The sequence below is a fragment of the Malaya genurostris genome, chromosome 2, assembly GCF_030247185.1.
Source record: "Malaya genurostris strain Urasoe2022 chromosome 2, Malgen_1.1, whole genome shotgun sequence".
Taxonomy (NCBI): Eukaryota; Metazoa; Arthropoda; class Insecta; order Diptera; family Culicidae; genus Malaya; species Malaya genurostris.
Genome location: NC_080571.1, coordinates 352008686 through 352033854, shown reverse-complemented (window position 1 = coordinate 352033854; position 25169 = coordinate 352008686). Strand labels below are relative to the sequence as shown.

At 36.7% G+C, this 25169-nt stretch overlaps 1 protein-coding gene across 2 annotated transcripts in view; it reads left to right on the top strand.

Annotated features, from left to right (window-relative positions):
* The window catches only part of LOC131432146 (rap1 GTPase-activating protein 1), a 322963-nt gene that overhangs the window by 1299 nt on the left and 296495 nt on the right, over positions 1 to 25169 (top strand). The gene's annotated exons all lie outside the window — the stretch shown is intronic.

The window sequence follows — 25169 nt, the reverse complement described above, 5'->3', positions numbered from 1 at the left end:
AAATAGAACGGCATCGCAGACCAGTTTTAAATTTGACAGTAGAACTGTTCGAAGAAATAAAACTAAAACAGTTTGCTGGGGATACGTTTGTTTCAGTTTCTGTTCTATTATAGATCTTCCATATATAAATTCTAGCTGCTAAATTTGCTCTTGTAAGGGAAAAATAGTACGAAGGGCGAACCCATAGCCTTTCACGCAGCCTACTTAGATTTAATCCCAATCCCGCTCATGGGATCAGAAAGTTGTGCAAAAAACACACATTTGATACTTATCGGTCGGCCAAGAGCAAGTTAGCAATCAATTTTATACTTCAAAAATTACTATGAAATTGACATGACTTGACATGTAAATTATATTTCACAAAAATTATTTAAAAACTAACAAAAAAAAAGACATGCTGTTTTCTGCAGTTGAGAAAATTAGCAAGTTTTGTCCAGAAAATATCTTAGCTTAGATACATTATGGCGTTGACGGAGCTAGAGCTCAATTCCTAAAAAAAACGTGCTTAATTCACCTAGCAGTGAGATGCTATCTTTTTGTTTTATCAATCAGCATGTGTTTTTTGTGTGATTATTCTTTGTTGTGTTTAGTTTTCATGAAATTATTTTAATGAATTGTAATTAAAATTTATGATTTATTAGATAGAAATTGTATGAAACCTTAAAATTATTCATTTTAATCTAAACGTGTCACAATCGATTAAGCATTCCATGAGATGTAGAAGTGAGTTCTTTTTTAAAGTTTTGGTCATTACTTATGGTACTTCCAGAAACGGTATTCAGAGATCAGCATAAATCAAAATCGTATGTGCTTGAATTAGTATGACGAATAAATCGAAATAGTTTAGAGCTTTGGAGAGTTTTTGAAAACGTACAAGAAACAGAAGGTGCCGAAAAAGTCCCTGGTACAGCAAGTTCAGTCCAAAACAAGAGCGTGAAAACTGTTTAACCGGATTCTACAGAATAAAGACGGATGTACAGTTTGAATTATAAAAACTCATCACCCTGTAATTTCAAAATTGGAAGTCGGAATCGGATAAAATTAAAAAATTTTGTATGAGGAGTGTATCGATAAGTAGTTAGCAACATTCAAACTGTTATTACTCTGAAATGGCTTAATTTTTTGCGGCGTGTTTTGCGGTGACATGTTTGTTTACATGTCAATAACAGCTGCGCAATCGATTGGTTTCGGTACGGTTTATCGTTTCAATGATGAGTCGAATTGATCCGGAAACGCGAAAGAAAATTCTGCACACTTGGTGCTCAGAAAGTGGTGTCACGTACAACGAAATTGCAAAACGGGTGAAAGTGCACCACACCAGTGTCAAAAATACTATCGAGAAGTTCGCTAAGACCCTTTCCATGAAGAATTTGCCCCGATCCGGTAGAAAAACGGGTACCAGCCAGCTTGGCCGGGACTTAAAAGCTGTTGAGTACATCAGGAAAAACCCATCGGCGTCGACGCGGGATTTGGCCAAGCAGTTCAACACCAGCATCGGAATGATTCAACGGATCAAAGTTCGGAACTCCCTGAAAACGTACAAGGAACAGAAGGCACCGAAAAAATCCCTGGTACAGCAAGTTCAGGCCAAAACAAGAGTGCGAAAACTGTATAACCGGATTCTACAGAATAAAGACAGATGCATCCTGATCGACGACGAAACCTACGCCAAGGAAGACTCTCGAGCGTTGCCCGGACCGCAATATTATACGAAATCGGTGTACCAGGACCTGGACGACGCTGACACAACGGTGGCGATGGAAAAGTTTGGGCAGAAGGTGTTGGTCTGGCAAGCAATTTGTACCTGTGGTTTGCGGTCGTAGATTTTCTTCACGAAGGGCACAATTAACGCCAATGTGTACGAGGAAGAATGTTTGAAGAAGAGAATGCTGACACTGTACAGAAAGCATAAGGCTCCTTCCTCTCTTCTGGCCGGATTTGGCTTCAGTCCACTACGCCAACTCCGTTGTACAGTGATTGTCAAAAAATAATGTACAATTCGTGGAAAAGGACATCAACCCACCCAACCGGATATTTGACCAATTGAAAGGTATTGGGTAATTGTCAAGCGGCACTTTCGGAAGGAAGGTACAGTGTCTCAAAACATGCAGGAGTTAAAAAAAACTGGACAGTTGCCACCAGGAAAGTCACAAAAGTAACTGTGCAGAATTTAATGAAGAATGTCAAGTCCAAAGGGCGAGCGTTTCACAGAAACTTGGATTTACTTCAATATAATCAGTGAAATGCATAAAAATGTAATTTTTCTACAATATATCGAAAACTGATATTAAAATATGTTTTTTTTTCACTTTGTTATTTAATAATCAATGTTGCTAACTACTTTTCGATACACTCCTTAGAAGCATAAGTTTATTTTAATTTAAATGTTTGTTTATTGTATTCGCTTTTGTCTTCTTTTAGTTTCTCTATTTTCGATACTTTCGGAAACAGAATTCGAAAATCGATGTAGCCGAAATCAGTGAAATTCGTCTAATTGATCATTAGATTTGAAATTTTAAAAAAACGGCGTAGCCATTTTAGAGAAATCGTAGTGCTTTCACATTAACATTTTTTGGGTGCCTTTCGGGATCGAAAACCGAATATCAGTAAAACTGAAATAAATCTGTTTGGTCGTCGACTCTCAAAATTTGTTAATCCGATAAATTTATGTGAAATTTTTACACAATCACCCTGTATCTCCGGAACCGGAAGTCGGATATGATTAGAAAACAAGCAGTTTTTATGGGACCTTAAGACCTTTCATTTGAATGTTAGATGGACGAAATCGGTTCAGCCATCTACTAGTAAAATGAGTGCTCCTTATTCGCTCCACTTCCAGAGATCTAGGGAAGAGAAGCGATCTACGAATCAATTCTTCTTTCTTTTGCATTCATTTGAATATCAGAATCTTTGCTACATTTTAGAGACTACTTGGGACTTTCTAAGACATTTATTACTTTCACTCAGTTCCATACTGATGTTCCATTTACTCATCAATCACCATTCATACTTTACTATAGAACCTAGCTGAGCAATTCGTAGTATAGATGCAAATTTAGTAGAGACCACTACAAACGTTTGCCAACAAAACTGCAATCTTATGGATATATCAAGCTCTAGACAAAAGTGAACATTCAAATGATCCGTAAACGCTGTCGTGTTCTCATAATTCTGTATATTGAAATTGTTATTTTTACATTGGATAGTGATGTGTGTATGAAACGTTTTTTCTTCAGAACTAGCAAAGTGTAAGTAGAAACCTGTCTTTGTCAACAGTTTTTCACTATAATATCTAGAGGCGCCACAGTAACTAAGAAAAAACGACCTAATTTGAACTGGAGCAGTGTTCAATCTGTGGATGTAAAAGATGAGTAGGGTTTAATGCCGGCTTTTCATGGCTCTAAAAAAAACATTGCGTCTCCGAATACCCCTAAAGCTATATACCATTTGGCTCAGCTCGACGAGATCGTGAAATTTCTATGCTTTTTCTATACATTCAAATTTTAAAGATCTTAGGTAGGTTTGAAAACTACTATTGGGTCATTGATTGAGTTCGATGGAAAAATGGCAATTTTCATCAAAGTAATACCATTATAAACGACGTAACCGATAAACTGCACATTTTTATATTTTATATTTTTATATATTTTTATTATCTCGGAGATACCTGAACCGATTTAAAAAAAACTTAAAATTTTTTGTTCAAGCTCGTAGGGTAAATGGAAGACATTTCAGTAATCTTGGGCTCGATAGAAAATTACCATTTGTTAATTTACCAAGTTGAAATCGCTTAAACTGGGATGGTGAGCTTCCATATTTATTAGTATTCATTGCTTTCTAGTTTCTTTTAGGCATATGAGATTCTTTTTATTTTATGTAGTTATTATTATGATTTTTAATGAAGTAAGACTTGTTCCCTTCAAAAAAACTTTTTCTAAAGATAATTAGATAAAAAAATTATCGAGTCAGGTAATAGTAGTGGCGTGTATCTTCTGGACGATGCAATATAAGAGTGTTGAAAATGTGTAATCAATTGTACCAAACCAACCTTTTCTCAAACCATGTGGCTATGATACAAGAGATCGGAAGGAACCATCAGGACATCCAATATAAATGTATTAAGTAGGGAGAGTGGAAGTGCCAACATCTTACGGCGAGCTTTTCTGTCCGTCTACTGGAACTTATCTCCATTACAATGGCCTTCATTGCAATTTACTCATATGATTTATATGCTGGAAGAAGATTTTCAGTCCACATCTTCAAACTGCCTGCCAAATCAAGTACTTTTAGGGGAATCTCGACAGTGACCCATCAAATAGGAAGCCATACCGAATTCGTTTCATTTCATTTCATGCATTTCGATGACTTCCAACGGTTCCAACGAGAGCTATTATTGATAAGATGACCGAAACCAAAACGATCGTAAACGTTACTGAATATTTTTGGTTCACAACGAACGAAAAAAGTTGCGTTGTCAACTTCGCTTTCTTTTCCGCTATTAAATTGGCATTCCGACAGTATCACAACCTAGGTTACAACAACACGATTGTAACCCGTCCATGGTTCGAAGAAGAGCAAGAAGAGGAAACTCACCTACCAGAGGCGTTCTCTTGGTTCACGTTTCAATCCATGAGCTACTGAAGGCAATTTTGACAAATTTCGTTTCCCATCTCCTGACTGCACGAACCTTTTGCTCGTACGCAGACTTATGATTATTAATCTGACCCCATCCTCTTTTTTCACCGCAATACAAAAAGAGTTCCAATGCCAGCGTAGGAATGCTTCAAACTACGACAAATCACCACAAAAGTTAGCAGAGCACCACATCGGCAACAGGCAGTTCATGTAAATTCAGTAGGGGAAAATAGAAATAATTTACCGGCGATTCGACAAAAGCACTGTCATCCGATAATCAATGCCGGAGAGCAGCAGAGAGCTATGAATTTCTATCATATATCCATCACAGGCTGTTATCGCATCAATCTGTCGTCTCGTCGCCACCGCTATCAGAGCGTGAAGGACTCCGCCCCGGGTAGAAGCGAAGACGATAAAAACTTTTCTTCAATTTGAATATTCATGCGCTACGGTTGTTTAGCTATGGATGCATTTCAATCTTCGTCATCTTCTCTCGTATCGAAATGAAGCTGCCGTGTAATGGCGTGCGTGTTAAATTGTTTGTAAACATGCATTTTTAAGTGTTTTCCGGTTCCGCACGGGTTACGAATATCGGATGGCACTGTGGAAGACAATGGAAACAATTTCGTTACGAGCATAGCAGTGTTTGAGGCCCGGGCGGATCTGGCATCTTTCCGTTCACAGGTCAACAAGCGAAGGGTTCACTTGAAAATTGTTTGCACTTCTTTCGTAAAACGGAAAATAAGGATTTCGTTTAAAAAAATAGAAGACGAAATACAAGTTTCTCACTTGAGTGTCTGATTTATGGAGAAATTCAACCCAGGAAAAGTTTCTTTCTGAACTAGTAATTGATTTTTTACTCAGTCACTATGATCAAAACATTGTTCGTCATCGTGTTACGTTTTATGGTAACGAAATTCAGATGGCTGTCGGAGACATTTAGGATGTACTTTTCTTAGTAGTGCCCACTATACTCTCCGCAATTTGTAGATTTTTCATTTTTTGACATTCTATGGGCTATGGTTTCAGAAGCCAATCCGTAGACACTAGCTAGATATTTTTCGCAGTAAAACAGCGGTCTAGACTTTTGTGCCCAAATGAACGCTAGTAACGCTGGTGGAAACCGAGGATATTATCAAAATTATAGCGACAGATTCCTTTGCGGTAACCAATTTGCAACGAATGATACGAGTATCTTCTAAGTGCAATTTTCGCAAGAAAATTTGATACTTGAGCAGGAATGGTGCTTCGTCAGCCTCTATCGTATCGTGTTGTGTCATCCTACCAGCAGCTTCATTGATTTTGATGTCTTTGTTAGTGGTTAGGTTTGTTAGGTTTGTCTTTCATTCGGTCACACAACGGGTTCTGTGAATCTTCGGCTTGATTTAGCTCGCTGCCACTACTGTTGGAATGTGATCGGAATGAATCCACTCAATAGTGAAATTTTCGTCCAATTAAGAAAATCCTGGGTTATTATCAACCGGTCGAATACACTTCCATCGGAAAGTTGATTTAATACACGCCAGCTTATAGTGGCCAAACATGTATCCCGAACGCCCGAGGGGACGACAACTCACGTAATGCTTGGTAGATAACCTTGCAGACGGAGAAAATTCAAGTGTCTCTGAACGAGTAAAAATACTAAAAAACGACGACCCAAGATCGTTTGTCCTGACAATCTGCAAATCATTCTTTCATCTTCCGGAAATGGGATGTGCATAGGGGAAGTTTGAGTAAGTACTTCTGCTATCCCGATCAGAGGAAAATAATTAAATCCATACCTTATTATGCCCTTGGTTCCGAACAGCAAAAGAGCTTAGAGTGATATTCGTGAGATTTAGTTAAGAGTTAAACAGAATACCTGAAATTGTTACCCGCATGAGCAGAGTAATATCTAATTGTGATATTTCCAATACAAAAAAAGCACAGCAACAGTATTGAAATATAGAATACAGTGACTGAACATGAAATTTATTTTAATTATCTTCAAGGGAACATGATCGACGATTTCGAGATGAATATTTCTATTGTTAATGCATGCCAAATTAATAACAGTTTGTGCATATTAACAGATCGGCTGAAAAGTTCGTATCGTTTCTATGAGAGGGCGCCACTAGAATTAAATCCATACCATTTTCAGTTAGTACCAACCTTCAAAAGATACGTGTATAAATTTGACAGCTGTCTGATTATTAGTTTGTGGGATAGTGCATTTTGAGTGAAGCTACTTTTGTTATTGTGAAAAAAATGGAAAAAAGGAATTTCGTGTGTTGATGAAACACTACTTTTTGATGAAAAAAAGTGCCGCCGATACCAAAAAATGGCTTGATGAGTGTTATCCAGACTCTGCACCGGGCGAAGCAACAATTCGTAAGTGGTTTGCAAAATTTCGTACTGGTCATATGAGCACCGAAGACGATGAACGCAGTGGACGTCCAAAAGAGGCTGTTACCGATGAAAACGTGAAAAAAATCCACAAAATGATTTTCAATGACCGTAAGGTGAAGTTGATCGAGATAGCTGACACCCTAAAGATATCAAAGGAACGTGTTGGACATATTATTCACGAATATTTGGATATGAGGAAGCTTTGTGCAAAATGGGTGCCGCGTGAGCTCACAATCGATCAAAAACAACAACGAATTGATGATTCTGAGCAGTGTTTGGAGCTGTTATATCGAAATAAAACCGACTTTTTTCGTCGATATATAACAATGGACGAAACATGGCTCCATCACTTCACTCCGGAGTCCAATCGACAGTCAGCTGAGTGGACTGCACGCGATGAACCGAACCCAAAGCGTGGAAAGACTCAACAATCGGCCGGTAAGGTTATGGCGTCTGTATTTTGGGATTCACATGGTATAATTTTCATCGACTACCTTGAAAAGGGAAAAACCATCAACAGTGACTATTATATAGCGTTATTGGAGCGTTTGAAAGACGAAATTAAAAAAAAAACGGCCTCATTTGAAGAAGAAAAAAGTTTTGTTTCATCAAGACAATGCACCGTGTCACAAGTCGATGAAAACCATGCTGAAATTGAACGAATTGGGCTTCGAATTGCTCCCTCATCCACCGTATTCTCCAGATTTGGCCCCCAGTGACTTTTTCCTGTTCTCAGACCTCAAGAGAATGCTCGCTGGTAAAAAAATTTAGAAGCAATGAAGAGGTAATCGCTGAAACTGAGGCCTATTTTGAGGCAAAGGTCAAATCGTACTACAAAAATGGTATCGAAAAGTTGGAAGATCGCTATAATCGCTGTATCGCCTCTGATGGCAATTATGTTGAATAATAGAAACGAATTTTGGCAAAAACATGTGTGTTTCTATTAAACGATACGAACTTTTCAGCCGAACTGTTATAATTCAAAATTTTAATGAATATCTTACAAAATTGACGTTTTTCTTGCATTTTTACTAAATCTACTAAGAAATTCTAAAACTTCTCTAGAAGATATCAAAACCAAATTGAAGCATTATTTTTCGCCTTTTTAATAATAGACTAATGCTTAAACAAGCAATGATGATAAAATTAACTATTACTCTGATATAAGTTTGCTATAGCTTTTTATTCGGGATGTCATGATTCAATCAACTATGGCAACTTCTTAGGAATTAGCAACCGCAGCAAAGTGAATGAAACAAATCAGTTTCTTCTTTAGTAATAACAAATTCCAAGTTGTCGATCAAAACGGACGTAGTTTAATTGAAGCCACTCGAATCGTGCTGATAACGTAATGTCACATTCTGGCGCACTTGAGTTCGTAAGTGTTTGTTAACTTTTTTCATTTGATTCAATAGCGGATTGATCGTATGCTGATCGGTTATCAGTGTTTTTAGCTGTCGGTACCATTAAACTCTGCTGGCCCTATTCTGTGTTATTCGAAACTGTCCCGTTTTTGCATTGTTGGTCTTTTTATGCCAATGTTAAATTTCATGGTAAATACATAGTTTGTTTGTTTCGTCGTAACATGGATCATTACTTTGAAAAATCAAACATTTGACTTCCTTTTTGTTCGGTAGCATTTCACAAATGGTTCGATGGTTTTCTTGATGTTTTTCGTTCAATTTATATGTTCGTTATTTGACACAAACCTGTTTTAATGTTTTAGCCACAATATTATCAGTGACATCCTTGAAGAGGAAAATCGTAGTAGGCGTCGGACGTGAAACATTTTCGCTCCCGTCAATATGTATCGAAAACTAGCTTTTTCTCATTTTAATAGAAAATGTAAAAAATGAAGTCTTTGTGATTGTGGTTCTATGCGAAATAGAAGTTAATTTAAGATTATTTTTCGAGTGAAGACGTGTGATTCGAATTACGATAGACTGGCTAAGGAATTCTTTCCATCATTAGCGTTCTTCTGTGTGTTAAATTGGTGACTACATAGAACTAGATATGGACTCCCGATTTGACATTAATGGTATATGGTATTTTGCATTTCATGATGAAATCCATCTTTTCATGCTTGGTTCCATTTCATATCATGATCACATCGCTAGTTAAGAGCGAGTTCTATATCTTTTAGAATCTTCAATTCCGCGACACCTATGGAAGAAAATGATGAATCGTCGTCCTTCCGGAATGTAGGTCGAAAATCAACATGTCTACTCTTACTTATCTTTTTCTTCTGCTCCAACTTATCTTTTCAGAAGTTTTTACCACTCCTTCTGGAAATGCCGGAATCGGAAACTGGGGGTCGGCAGATCGGAAGTCAGTTCGTGTGGGCATCAACTAATATAATACAAAAATTGAAACAGTTTGAAGACAAGTTTGAAAGAATATTTTCGTTTTCTTTTGCATCATCGCTCTAAATGACAATTTTAAATTTTAAACACACTTCACCCTGTAACTCCTTCCGTGTTGCTTTTATTCTTTTCTTCACATCAGGAAAATGATGAGAATCCACGGAAAGACACAAATCTTCAAATAACTAGGGAAACGTGTCACTTGAGCCGATTCATGATGATTTCTGAACTCCTGTACCGGCAATCGGACCCGGATGAAATTAAGTAGCAGTCTAGAAGGCCGTTGGTTCGTCTCTGAGACAATGATCTGAGTTGCGTTTCGAAACTTTCGGGATCGGGATATGGGAACCGATTTATTAGAAATCAAACTTTTTATCAATCAACTAACAAAACGTACATTCTATAAGAATTATATGGGTAGTTCGAGGGGATTTATTTGTTTTCACATCACTGTGTATTGAAATACGTTCTTGAAATGTTAGGTTAAAACCGGGGATAAATAAACGATATAATAATAATAATAATTCTTGAAATTGAATATTTTTTACATATCATGCTGTAAGTTAGAAACCGGGAGTTACATTCAGATAAAAAGTGTCATTCAGTCTTCAAGAAAACATGCGCCGCGCTCAATTCCTGTACAAATTTCACGCGCGCATTTCTTGTACTCAGGTTTGCTACGAACCTGAACATCGCAACATACAAGAGTTGTACACAAGTGCGTGCCCTTGAGTTCGAACTTATGTTTAAACATCGAGTTTACGCACGATGCATTACTCTAGAACGCTCAACGATTCGAATGAAAACTTGTTTGATCTATTGGTGATTCAAGTTTTGGATCTGCGTTGCCGTGTATGTTAACTTCGTTTTTTGAAAATTCTATGATAATACGCTAAGCCTAAATAAAGATTTTGATCAATTCTTTTGATGAGATTTGCTACTTGAAAACAAGAAGAAATGAATGATAACTAAAAAATCTGTTTTATATCACTCATATTCCCACATATATTACTGTGGCATTCCTGAAAATACCTCTCTTGAATGTAACGAAACATTTTGTTCGGCCAGCAAAATAAAATACCAGAGACCAGTTTTATAGAGTTTTTAGATTAGGTTTTGAGTTTTCATTCTCATAACTGTGCGAAATTTTCAACATACATGGCCCCGTTAATTCCGAAATTCCAGCTTAAGCGGGAGTACTTCCGGTTCTCTCGAAACCGGATTCCGGTTGCAGATGTAGACGAAGTAGGTTCGTATGGCCAACAACTAACATAACCTACAAATTAGAATAGTTTTGAGCCCCATTTAGATTTTGACGTGAACTATGGGGCGCCTTTTCAAAATTTACCCTCTGGGAAAGTGATAAGGTTTTGATCTTGAATATCCCTTGTTTTATTTAACGCATCAACATTATTTTTTCGCCATGTCCTCGAAAATATGATCACCAATTTGTGATAACATTTTCGGTAGTATGACATAACCACAAATAACTCTAAATTAAAGTTTACTAAAATGTTTGATAAATATGGAAGGTGGAAATTTGATGCTTCATTCATTTCAGCCTGCGTAGTTGAGTCGATCATCAGACCATATTCGAGGTACAAAATTCAATTTTAGTGTTCAGTTCTGAGATCCGGTTTCAGAATTCAACACCAGATTTTTTCATTTCCAGAATTCAGGGAAGAATATGAATTCTGGAACTTAAACCGAATATGAGAACTTGATTCTAAGCCTGGATTTTGGAACCTAAATCTGGAACTAATATCAAGATCATGATTCTACTCATAGACTCTAGAAATAAATTCGGAACTTGGATTTCAGATTTTGAAACAGAATTTTGTTATTGAAATTGAAGTTTAGAACAGAATTATGTTCCAAAATTCCTGTTCTGACTTCAGATTCAGGTTCAAAGTTCGGAAACTGAGTTCTGATCCTGAAGTTCTGGAACTTGAGACCTAGATCCAGGATCAGAATTCAGATCCAAAACTCAGTTGTATTTCCAGAATTCAGTTTAAAAATGCTTTTCAGAAACTAGGTTCGAAATTCAGCTCCAGAACGCAGATCGTGATTTTGATTCTAAAATCCACTTTCACAATTCTAGAAGTGTAATTGAATTTTGGAAGTAGATTGTGAATATTTTCGTACTAAATTCCGAATCTGGATTATGAAACCCAGTTTCGGAACTGGTTTTTTTGTCCCAAATTTAAAAACTGAATCCTGGGGCGTAGTTCTGTAATTAAAATTCATAATTCAGTTCCGTACCGGTTTCGAGTTCAGTTCCAGATCGTAGGTTCAGTGATCAGTTCAACAATCTAGATGTAGAGTTCAGATCTAGAACTAAATCTAAGTATTCAATTCCCGAATCCATCAATCCAGAATCTTGCATCAAAACTAAGTTTAAGAATTCAGCTTCAGAATTAAGATCTAGAATTCGGCTTCAAAATTTGGTTCCAGAATTCAAGATTCAAAATTCAGCTTCTTTACAATGAGGAAAACTGAACCATCCGTTTTATTCGTATTCATGTCTCTGACATTACCCACTTCCTTTTTTTTACATTTCTTACATCGTCGCTTCTAATGACAGTGTAAAATTCTGAAGACTCATCCCCCTGTGATTCCAAATTCAAATAAAATTCAGCCACTTTGTTGGCGACCAGAAGATCTTTCATTTGAATCTAAGTATGTTCGAATCGGTCAAGCCATCAGGTTTTCGAATAAATTCATTTATAGCAATGGTGCCAAAAAAAATATATCAAAAGTGTTCAAATTTACATGTCATGTTAGTTACTGACCTGATCGAACTAACTTCGACCCTACCGGTTCTCGAGTTTTGATTCCGAAGACTCAAATACAAATACTTAGACTCAAATACATGGTCTTCTGGTGGCATATAACATTGCTGAACATTATCCGAATCTAACTTTCGGTTCTGGAGTACCTGGGTAACGTAAAAAAACTAAAATAGCTTCAAAACTATTCTAATTTGTATCTTTTTGACAATTGATGCTCATCCATCTCAAAAGAAATCTTCGTACATTCTCGAAAGTTAAGAAATGTTGCTCAGCCAGTGCATCTTCCATCGGTGAAAAGTGGTGATAATTTGAAGTTTCCAGTTCTGGTAAATATAGCGGATCCCGCAGAAGTTCCCAATCAAGCATCAAAATTGTTCTGCATACAACTTTGATTGAATGGGGAAGAGCATTGTCATGATGCAGAATGACTTTGCCGTGTCTCCGAGCCCAATCAGGCCGATGGAATTGATCATTTGTTGACGGTTGCAGATAATGTCAACAGATTTGCCAGGTTTACGAAACTCCTACTAAACTACGAGTTCGGATCCCACCGCGAAAATAGCATTGTATTTTTCCCAAAAAAATCCGAACTTGCACTCGATGTTGATAGTTGTCCTGGCGCAACCCAAAAATTTGTACCTTTTGGATTTTTAGTATAGATCAATTTTCGTAGTCAGCTACAACCCGATCTAAGAAACTCTTTCGTATGGTAAAAGATTATTTTTCACAAAGCTTTTCGCATTTCTATCTGTCGTTAGTTCATTTTGTGTGGAATCAATTTACCAAGGTTTTGAATATTTTCCATTGCTCTCAGATGTATCTTTTTCGTCTAATAATGATCGTAAAGAGTGTACGCAATAAAAATTTCAGGGAAACAAATCGAAAATATGTATTAATTTGTCCCATGTTCGTTTTATTTTATTTCAATACCATAGCCAAAACCCTTTTACTTGACTTTTTCTTGTACAACGGTTCATATCATCCTTCGATTTTACTTATTTAAGTTGTTATCGAGGTGCCCGTGACGGTCCAGTACATCTCCGTTGTCCGGTACGCTCGGGGGATTTAAGTCTTTCCCGCAAAACATCTTTTGAATAATGGCACGAGGCTAAATCCGGTTAAAACGTGTAGGATCATTGAGTGACTCTTTTGGAGGCATTGCTTTACGTCCCGGCTATCACAAATGGAGCTATGATGAGCATAAAAATCCAGAAGTCCCACAGAAGTTGCCGGAAATCTGCTTTCACGCACGTCTCGTCATCCATAATGAAACAATGCGGTTTTGTCAACATCCGAGTGTTGAACAGTCGTTCGGCACATCTCTTACAGAAATGTTGGAATTAGTCTTGAAAGCTAGAACTATCCGCTTGTGATTCATTTGTTACACTTGGTTTCTCATCACATAGCAGTTAAAATATCATTGTGCCAATTTAAAACATAAGATACCGTTATATTGGACAATTTACAGCTTTTTGTCGATGAAAGGGATCCGAATTTTCAAGGTATGCGCCCAACATTACGCCGCTGCAATTCTTCCACCTCCATCTTCGTAACGATTGTAAAACTACTGCAGTCACCTTTTTTACGTGGCATTACATTCCTTTTGTGGAATTTGGCCTTTCTGTTTCAACACACTTCGCAGCCGATTTATAGCGTACAGAATCATTGCATGGCTAGTACTACGGTCCTACTGACACTAAGAATCCATCCAGGTCGGGACTCGAACATACGACAACTGGCTTGTGAGACCAGTGTCTTATGCATTGAACTGCGAACCAGGGATAACTTACACAATGTAAATCACACATTGAACCAAATTTTCCAAATTTTAATTGATAATAGCCAATAGGTAAAAAGAGATTTCGTCCTTTTCAAACTTCGGTGGATTTTACCGTTTTTTGGTCAATAACATCAAATTCGTCAGTTTTGAATCACCAATGAATTTTGAAGCCAGCGTTCACAAGTTTTGACATTAAGAGAAATAACGTCATAGGTCGCTATAGGAATTTGATGAATTTTCGGTGGCGTTATCTTCTTTTTTAACAAGAAAATCATCACATGTCGTATTTTATCGAAATCCTACATGTTCAATACGAAATAAAAATTAAAATAAATTGTCAGAGAGCTAACCTGCAAACCTCTTAAAAAGCAAAAATTAGATTTTCTAAAAGGTTCCCTGAAAGGGATTACCATTCCCGAAAATTGACTATTAATCAAATATTCAAGTGCGTAGATTCTGTACTACTGTTCACTGAACTGATATCGCACGTCTTGACGTTGGACTACTCTTTGAATTCTATATAGGAATGCGATTTCAAAAAACAACCAAAAAAAAGTTCAAACAGTGGTCAGGTCGCATCGATTCGAAGAGATAAAACTATATATTTGAGATAATTGGTTGTCGAAACTTTAATAAATAACGAACAATGCATAACTTTCCATCTTAATCAAGCCGTACTCATAGCTTCTACTAAACAAGACGACAATTTCGTATACACTCTTTGCAGTTCGCATAGAATGGACGCGATCATTTAAACTAAGCCTCTTCACCCAATCGAAATTTCGTATTGAATCGACTTGAATTCTGTGCGATTCGTTTGTGCCGTGGAAAAGGATTCTATGCTCATCAGGTTTCTGTGGGTTTTAATGCGCTTTTTGTCTTTCATGAGAGGCAATGATTTTTGTAGGATTTCTGCTGATTTTTTCCATTCGAGATGCTGAACGCTGGGAATCTTGAGATCTCCGAGATAGTAAATTTATTGTTGGTGCTAAATATCTTAAAATTGCCTCAAACGTCGAGGTAACACCAGATCTCGACATTTTATGCAAGTCTAAGACATTCGGCAAAAAAAAGTTTAAGATATTTTGAAGACGTTGGCATAAAAAACAGAATTTGCGATTTTGGGAAATCTCAAATTTTTTTCAAGTTCCAGAGTATCGATTTTAAAAATAGTTTTATTTTATACGATACTAGATCTCGACGTTTCAGGCAAATCTATTACATTTGGTCCGCCGATTTTCCTAAACTTCAACTCGGACTATCGGAATAATTTGACTGATTTATGATGAAAATTTCAAACAGTTACGGCAATGAAGTCTCAAATCCTTATGTAAGAACTCTTTTAAGCTGATTTCTTAATTATTTTTATTTTTAGGTCTTGCCTTTTGTTGCCGGCACAAATTTTGTTGCCGAAAGAATTACGAATTTTGAAGAATCCCATAGTAGTATATGTGATAAGCATGAACTTAGGTGCCTCTCTTGCCGATTATAACGCAAATAGGTGAATAATTTGTTGCTAAATAGTTACGATAATTTTGAATTTGTTGCCCCATTTTTTTTTTATTTCTTTGAGTACTTCGCTAAATAAAAACAAAAATTACCGTAACTAATAAGCAACAAATTATTCACTGGGCTTCGATCTGTTTTGAAGCATATTAGAAAAGGGGGCTTCACTAACTTCATATGAACTTAGCGAAGTACTCAAAAAAAAAAACAAATAATTGAACAACAAATTCAGAATTATCGTAACTAATTAGCAACAACTTATTCACTGGGCTTCGATCTGTTTTGAAGCATATTTGAAAGAGGGGCTTCGCTAATTTCATATTAACTTAGCGAATTTCTAAAACAAAAAAAAATAAATAAATTGAGCAATAAATTCGAAATTATCGTAACTAATTAGCAACAAATTATTCACTGGGCTACGATTTGTTTTGAAGCGTATTTGGAAGGGGGCTTTACTAACTTCATATGGATTTAGCGAAGCACTCAAAAAAATTTTTTTTCTAAGATTGAGCAGCAAATTCAAAATTACTGTAACTAATTAGCAACAAATAAGCAACAAATGATTCACCTATTTGCGTTATCATCGGCGGGAGGTGCCTCGCTAAGTTCATGTTCATGTATATGTGGGAATCTGAGTAATCAGTAAAAGGAATCATCATACCGCTACGTGCAATAAAACAGGATTTAATTTAAAGACATACGTAACTTATTTATGTTTCTAATTTTACTGGAATAATATGAAATTTTACTTGAAGTTGTTTTGAAAAGAGCGAAGCTCGAATCTACACTGCGGAACAAACATGATGTTTGTACTCAGATCTGCGCACAAGTTTAAAACATGATGCTCAAACTTACATAAAGACTGTCCCAGAAAGTATGGACGCAACCAAAAAACGCTGCCATTTCGCAATGGTTCAGAATCTGTCAATTTTTATGGCTGCGTCCTGTTGTTTACACTCTTCTCTAACCACTTGTACAGTTGTTTATTCGTTTTCATTAGTTTTTTTTTTCGAAATGCCTGGACTTTCAGCATAACAACGTCGAAAACTTGTGTACAAATGGTGCACAGAACGCGGATTGTCACTGAGAAAGATAGCAAAAATGGAAGGAGTAAGTGAAAAAGCCGTGCGAAATGCAATCAGGAAGTTCGGTGAGGATAACACCTTTGAGGATAAACCGAAAACGGGTCGAAAAAAAAAGGTCCTGCTAACCCTCAGTTGGATAAACGTATATTGAAGGCGTTCGAGCAAAAGAAGGAGGTTTCAGTTCGGAATGTGCCAAAAAAGTGGGCATTTCGAAGTCAAATGTTCTTCGTGCTAAAGAACGTTTGAACCTTCGAATCTATAAGAAGCAGAAACAACCAAAACATAGTCCGAAACAAGAAGCATCGATCAGGCCGAGGCTTCGAAAGCTGTACAATACGATTCTTGCTGGAAATTTGAACTGCATAATCATGGACGACGAAACCTACGTGAAACTCGATTACAAATCCTTGCCGGGACCACAATATTATACGGTGCGAGAAGGGCAAGTGTTAAACCAGGGGTGGCATTATGTATCTCGATTCGACTGAAATTTTATCGAATCGACCACGTTTCGTATTATGGTTCTCGATTCGAAGTCGATCATCGAGCTTCGTTCGACTTCACTCGAAGAAGTATTAGATTATCGAGAAGTTTTGGCATTAAGGAACCAAAACAATCGAGCTCGTAAACGACTGAACTCGATAAGAAATGGTCGAAAGCCTTATTACTATCGACTATGAGTTTTCGAATACGTTTCTTTTTTATTTAGGTATTATCGATAACATCTTAGATTTTCATAAACATATTAGTATTGATATTCTTTAATTTAATGCATTATTTTGTATATCGTTATATATATTTTGTGTGTTTGGCATATTATGTACAAGTTGAACTGTTTAGAAAGCATATTAATTGAAAGCTGCGTGGTGTTTACTTAAAATAACAAAAGTAAGTCGAAACTAACCTATGCCCAGTAACTGTAGTTTGTAATAAAATTTCTGAATCCTGTGGAATGAAAACGTCGCTCAAACGGATTGTAGGAAAAAGCTTATTCGCTCGATAACAATGAGCAAATAATGTTTTTACCCATATATCTAACTCAAGTGAATTGAAAAATTTGTCCAAACACCTTGAAAGTATTTAGAATATGCCAAAAGCATCACAATCTCGTGCTATTAGCGTGTATTTGACTCTTCAATAGTACCTAAATAAATTATGAAGACTACAAAGAATGGGTTGCTCCAGGTATATTAGATAAAGCAATATCTCCTAATATATATGATAAAATACTACAAAGAAAGCTGCAAAACCTAAAAGCCTTTGATTAAAACTACACATATGGATGACGTAAATTGTATTAGACTTAAAACAAATCATGAGAAATACAGAATTTTTTTTATTATAATTTCAAAAGTTCATCGATAAATTGTGTACAAGAACACGCTTGAAAAAATTCTATACGTTTTCAAATGGAGTGGAAACGAATCTGCTTCTTGATTTAAATTTCAGAAATGTGTTCATGTTAATTTCGTGCGGCAACTTAAAACAGCAGTATTACAAACAGTTTGCTGCTTTTCAGTACTTGAACTGAATAAATGTAATCGAAAATACTCGAACAATAATTCAGTTTAATTTTTTTCATGATTGCAATGTATATGGGTTTGTTTACCTATGTATGTTATGACCAGAGATGCCAGATATTTTCATAGAAAATCTGTATTGATTCGTATAAAATATCTGTATTTATCTGTATTCGCTAATATGAAATTTCTACAATACAATTATGTTAAAAGGTGTTATTCCAATAGATTATGGTTATATAGTGGTAGATTAAATTTCATATCTTATATTATATTCATCGACGAAATTTTATAATTTTTTCCTATCAACAACAATTGAATTATGGTGCCATATACTTGTCTAATTTGAAAATGTTCACTTCATAAGTTGAGATGGATTTCCAAAACCCAATATGCAATCGAGTCAGGTAATACAACTGTCAGTCTGGCAATAATGTTTCATGATGCCAAGACTTGTCTTACTTTTAAGTTCAATTTAGTTACAAATTTTAATATAAATGGATTTCAGTGTTCTTCATTAAATATCTGCACTAAAAATATATATTTTAAAAAGTGATTTGTACGTTGATTCCTAAACGTTTATCTCGTCATTGCAATCAAATACTAATAGATAGCTCAAATACTAATAGATAGTTTAATTTTTTCCTTAATACTTTTGGTGGAATCTGTATAAATCTGTATTAAATTTAAGAAATCTGTAAGAAATTCGTACTCTGTATTAAATCTGTATGCGCATGTAAAAATCTGTATAATACAGATAAATCTGTATAAATGGCATCTCTGGTTATGACAGTTCGAGCAGCGTCAGTCGAAATCTAGTACCACATTGTTAGGATCTCGATCACGAGGTCGAAAGCGATACGTAATGCCTCAGTTCAGTCGAATCGACTTCAAAAATAATCGTTTCGAGCAACTCGATTCGAGATGCATAATGTCAGCCCAGTCCGAGACATCGATTGAAGTCGAAAACTTTAGTAAGAAAGCTATGGTCTGGCAAGCAATTTGTAGCTGCGGTAAGATTTCGAAACCCTTCATCACCACTGCTTCAATGAACAGCGAAATATACATCAAGGTAATGTTTACAAAAACGACTTCTATCCCACAAGGATCCTGTTGTCTTCTGGCCAGATCTTGCTTCTTGCCATTACTCGAAATCAACGGTAAAATGGTATACTATCAAAAATGTCACTTTCGTCCCAAAAGACATGAATCCACCAAATTGCCCACAACTTCGAACAATTGAGGAATTTTGGGCATTAAAGAAGGCACATCTTAGGAAATATGTCTCGGCAGCCGAAATTATTCAACAGTTCGAAAAAAAACTGTCAAAACTTGTCGCCAAGAAGTCTGTACGGAATTTAATGAGGAACTTTCCCAAGAAGGTGCGCCAGCTAGTCTACAATGGCTAAGTAGCAAATGTTGAGAATAATATTCTGTTGTTGTAGTCTAATATTATCAGTATATCGAATAAAAATTGAATATCTAACACTTGTGAATTATTTACAGCGAAATCAAAGTGCGTCCATAGTTTCTTTATTATATTTTATATCATTTATTTTCTTCTAGTTTCTTTTTTAAATTGATTCAACCTCCTCTGAGAGCAGATTGAGTGCATATTTTTTGCACAAATCTTGTAAATCCGGGACCGAATGTCGGATTCGGATAAAATTCAATAGTGTTCTATTGCAAAGAATAATCTTTCGTTAAAATCTAAGTGCTTCGATGTGTGGTTGTACAAAACTATGCTTCTAATTACACGCCCTACGGATGTTGGATGTTCAAACCGATGGTTTTCATACGTTGGATGAATGAAGAAGCTAAAGAGTGTGCATGGGCACAGTTACCCCGATTGTTTTGAGTTTCACCGAAAAAGTAAAATCCAACGTCGCTCGAATGGTTCGAAACGACGTGAAGTTATTCGTATAACAATCGTCGCCTCCTTTGTTACGGTGTAAATTAATTCACGACGCGGTGCACTACCGTTTGGTCAGGTACGAAAATCGCCATGGCCGGTGACAATAAATTGCAAAGTTACCAAGCGCTCTGCGGCATTGGTAGGAAATAATTGTATACGCTGTCTAATGGCGTTTGTCCGTACGAAAAAATGAAAGAATTGCTTCTTTGTGACCATGAATGGTAGTAGCGGTTATTGTGGTTACTGGCTGGCTGACTGACTGTCAAACAAACTTCATTTTGGTGCTCCGGAATGATAGTACACTAACTGACCCCATTAGACTGTCCGGATGGTTTGGCAGAGTCAATTTTGTTCACATTTCAGCATAAACCACATCACACCAGTCAAGGCAATTTATGCGGTTGTTCTCTTCTGTTTTGTTGCTCCATTCCACTCCGACTCTCCGACCCTAGCCTTAGTTCTGTATCTGACAGCGCCTCTTCCACCGCTTGCTACTGCTGCTGCTGGGTTAAATCTGTTACAGTAGCAAGTTAGAAACAATTGATAAATAAATCAGAAATAATGTACATTGCTCGGTACGCTTTTCTTATCTTCATATTTTACCCCGATCGGCCAACTCAAGGTTTCTGGCCTATTGTGATGTTTCTGGTCCACTTCAAGGTTACCGGACAGACTGCATAGAGAACCCGGTGTGTGAAATGTGTCTAAGCGTTGTTGCTCCCCGCCACCAGAGTTAAGCAAGGCTAATTAAGCATAGTGGTCAAGATTTGATTTGACGGATAAGTTGAATTAAATGTTTGTAGTTTTTGTTTAAATAATTCAATTGCATTCTTGGACACAGCGCCTCATAACTGAACACAGTAGCAAATCAGATCGGCAAAATAATACGGGCCAAACGATTGCAATTTTACTAACCGAACGCAGCGGAGTAGTTCGCCAAACAAGGAAGCGCCAAGTCGGTCGTAATAAGCCGTAAGGCCTTCTTGGATTTTTGCACCGAGACGGCAAAGGCGGGCAAACGATCGTTATTCGAAACGGTGTTACATCGCTTGCTAAGACCGAATTTACCAGGTCAACCGAACCAACCAACACTACGGGCTCGGTTCTGTAATAGCAGGGCAAGGAGACGGCGGCGATGATTGAGTCCATATGGCGTAGTTTTTTTTTACAATTTTCGAAATCGAAATTACTTCGAGACCGAGGTAAAATGTAACATGAAAAAAGTTATTGTTGCTAGTTTGCTACACCGATATGCGGTGCACGTGGGGTTCCACAGGTCGGCCGGTACCTTAGCGGTGTGCTGTTGCTTATTAAAGTTGGTGTAAAGTAATTACCGTCCAATACTCGGATGATAGTTCAGTATGTACCTACCGCAGCTAGACGTTTCGAGCGAGGAGAAACTATGTTTACAGATATTTTCAAGTAGCTACACAATAATAGAAAAATCAGCAAACCGAGAAGGAAAGAAAACCAACACCACAGAGAACGGAGAAGCACAGGCTCAATATCCATCCAGCATAGGGAAAGAAATGTTATTAAGAGCCACAATACTAGTCACTATTTTAATTGGGTGTGAATTTTGTTAATCTTTGGATTTGCTGGCATCCAAAAGCGATTGGTGGTGCGAAGGAAGTTTGAAACCGATCAGTCGATCCTCATTTCGGTAATAATATTTTTACAAACCGTTTGAACGTTTCTCGGTGAGTCGAAAGCTATTTGATACACTTTTTGAAAGTGAATCATGAGAAAACCTTTGATGAGCCAGACTGGAGCCATTTTAGTTGCATGAGTTTTTTTGATTACGTTACGTGAATCATTGACCAGCAGTTTTGGGGTTTGGGCGATACACACAACCGTTGTTCCCGTTTGAGAGCAGCAAAAGTAGTTACGTCAATAGCACAAAAAGTTATTGAAAATTGAATTATCTATTTTATGTTTCATATTTCAGACAAACGGAACCGTTAGAACGTTTTTGTTTTGTATAATATGAGCTTATCAGAATTACTTTTGAAGTCGCATTTTTGCTTCTGCCTTTGAGTAATCCTCATAAAAAAAACACTACAAAACAGCCGCGCGTGTTCATCGCAGCGTTTAATTTTCTACTAATTTTCACGCACTGTCAATACCGAAAGCGAAGCAAAAAACAATAAATTATTGTTTCTTTCAGTGTTCAGTTTTGTACCCCCGAACAAACCGTTCGAAACATGCTTGCGTCCGAAGTGGTTCGACGATTTGAATAAGCATTGGTATCTTGGATGTAAAAGCTCCGCGCTCACACGCAAAACAATATCGTAACACGGTTGGCGCACGAGTGAATGCAACGCAGCAGGCGAAACCGTGCGTACACGTTCATATCACTGTAGAAACAAAACACACCATCACTTACCTGACCATAGACAACAGATTAGCAATGTTTATGCCTACTAGATAGACAATCAACGGTTCGTTCAACACCCATCATAGCTCATTAGATGAGAAAGGTAGCTGGGATCTAATTGCACATAGCGGAGTTTTTTTTCGAACTCGAATCATTAAAAAAATACCTCGACTCATGACGGCTACGACAGGAAACGCATGGAAGGGGATTGACGACGCCGACGACGTCGGTATGCTCGGCTACTTCCAAAGGCTAAATATTTGCATCACTCTGGCATGGCGGTGGTCGGTGCCACTGACACGAGAGGAATCAGTCTTTTGATGGTTCACACATTTACATCACCATCACCATTCGATCGGTTTATGTACTCACACTTTGCCTTTTAAATATTTTGCAGCATGACGCCCGTTCGCAATGTTTTGCTTTAATTGCCGTGGGTGCCCCCCATATGAATGGCACCCGATATGATAGTGGTAAATATGCATACGTTTTTTTTGTCTCTCCATTATGCTTCCATCTGCACTATTCGCGGTTACGATATATCACTTCAATGCTGATACAATAGCATACCTACACTGCTATCCCAGTGATGTTGGCTTATCTAATATAGATTATCCAAATCCGATTAGTTTGTGACACCATTTTGCGGAGTAATGTTTCCTAATTGTTACGAGGTAGCGTCGATGCAACGCCTACTGCATTATGAAATTTTCATGTACAAGTGATAGAAATGTTTTCTATACTATCCTAATGAAAAAAATGCCTGACACAAATGGGAAATAGACAAAAATTAATTCTGACAAGAATAAGAAATCCGGATCCACCACTTTTGGCTTTTTGATCAAATGTTTCTTCAGAATATATTTAGTTTGCAGTACAAGCGAACGTTTCGAAGCAATATCTTCAGGGTATCTATAATCTGCACCTACATAAGTTAGTTACAATGTTCATATTTTGTATTTTTTGTGAATAACTTACCTACAACGAGTATAAATATTGTCCGTTAACTCATTTGAAGGTTGGTAGAAAACTTCACAATTCAAATATTCGCATAGAAAAAAACTTGTTTTAATCCATGTAGTGGTGTAATATTGCCTTTCACAAATTTGGAATTCGCAAAAAACAACTGTTCATTGAATGGAAACAGGAAAATTTTTTCTAACGTATTCTAAAAAAATCTATAAATTTTGTTTACCCAGTAGTTTCGAAACCGGAATTAGTATCCACAACGAATTCAGGAATTCCGTATGAAACTGTAAGACTTTTCCATTGAATCTCTAAGTTTGTGAAAATCTATTTGCACTTCTTTAATAACAGTGAAAAGTGCAGTTTTGTATCATTAAATCCAATACTCCTGAAACCGGGATTTTTAAGACCGAAAATTTAAACTAAGCTATATCTGAGGAAAGTAAGTAAGTTCGTCCCGGGTTGGCGGTTCAATGCATAAGACGCTGGTCTTACAAGCCAGTTGTCGTATGTTCGAGCCCCGACCTGGAAGGATTCTTAGTGTCAGTAGGATCCATAGTACTAGCCATGCAATGATTCTGTACACTAAGAATCGGCTGCGAAGTCTGTTGAAACAGAAAGGCCAAATTCCACAAAAGGAATGTAATGCCAGGACTTTGCTTTTTTAAAGTAAACCAAACCTGAAATAATCTTATCTTATATAAATAAGAAATTTATGCACTCAAAATTTACCCTGGGGTAGTTGTCAATTTCTCAGACGAAACGACATAACATGAAATTTCATCCAATCTTTCATGACACAAGATCAAAGCATACCAATTAAAGCTTCAAATCGTTTTATGGCACATTTTGTCTTGCTGTCTAGCAACAATCTACCTCTAGCAAGCTACGTGTAGGACTGAAACGTTAGCTATAATTTTGCTTCTATTTATAGCTTCGCGTGCTTCCAACAGCTTCGCTTTAGCATCGATTGACCAATCAGAGCGCTGCTTTCCCTTTGATATATCGCTTACTCCTTCAAAACCGTCGTGTATGGCTGGGAAATCCGGTATGCCGGAGATTTTTTGCATGCAAAATAGGACACTGCTAGCTATTAATCAACATTTCAATGATATACAATAAAAAATACATGGCTATGAACATTCAAATCAATACGTAGAAATATTTCCAATCAAATGGTGACATGATATTAATAATTGATACAAAACTGACTGAGCTGTAATTGTTCAAAACCTGACCACATTTCTACGTGTATTTTTCTTGAGTTTCTAGTTTGCACCCCTATATAGAAAACAAAAATGTGTTCCACATTAAAAACAATGGAAATATTAGCATTATTCATAATAATAAGAATATTTTTTTTGTAATTCGGAATAATAAATAAAATCAAAATTATAGACTGCTAGTTCTCAAGGTAGAGAAAGGCTGTGAAGATATACCGCAGAAAGGTGAGACGTGACAAGGGTCATTTTAGCAGGCAGAAATCTTTTAGTAACTAAACTTTTTCCTTCCAGCAAAGGAGCCGACACGGGTAGAAGTGATTTGCAAACCAATAACAAATTCTGTTATTAAAACCAAACATCTCAATGGTAGAAATTAACATTATTTAGTTTGAAATAAGAGTTAAAATATCAAAAATCATAACAAAACTTGCATGAGAAAATAGCTACAAAATATAAAATTCTGTCATTGTAATATGAAACCAAGAACAACATATTTATAGAAGACGAATTTCACAATTATTTTATATTCTAGCATTCATTCTCTTATCTGTTTATTCAATAGTATTTTATTTGAAGATAGAACTACTGGATCAATTTACTTAATGAAATTGGAATAGCT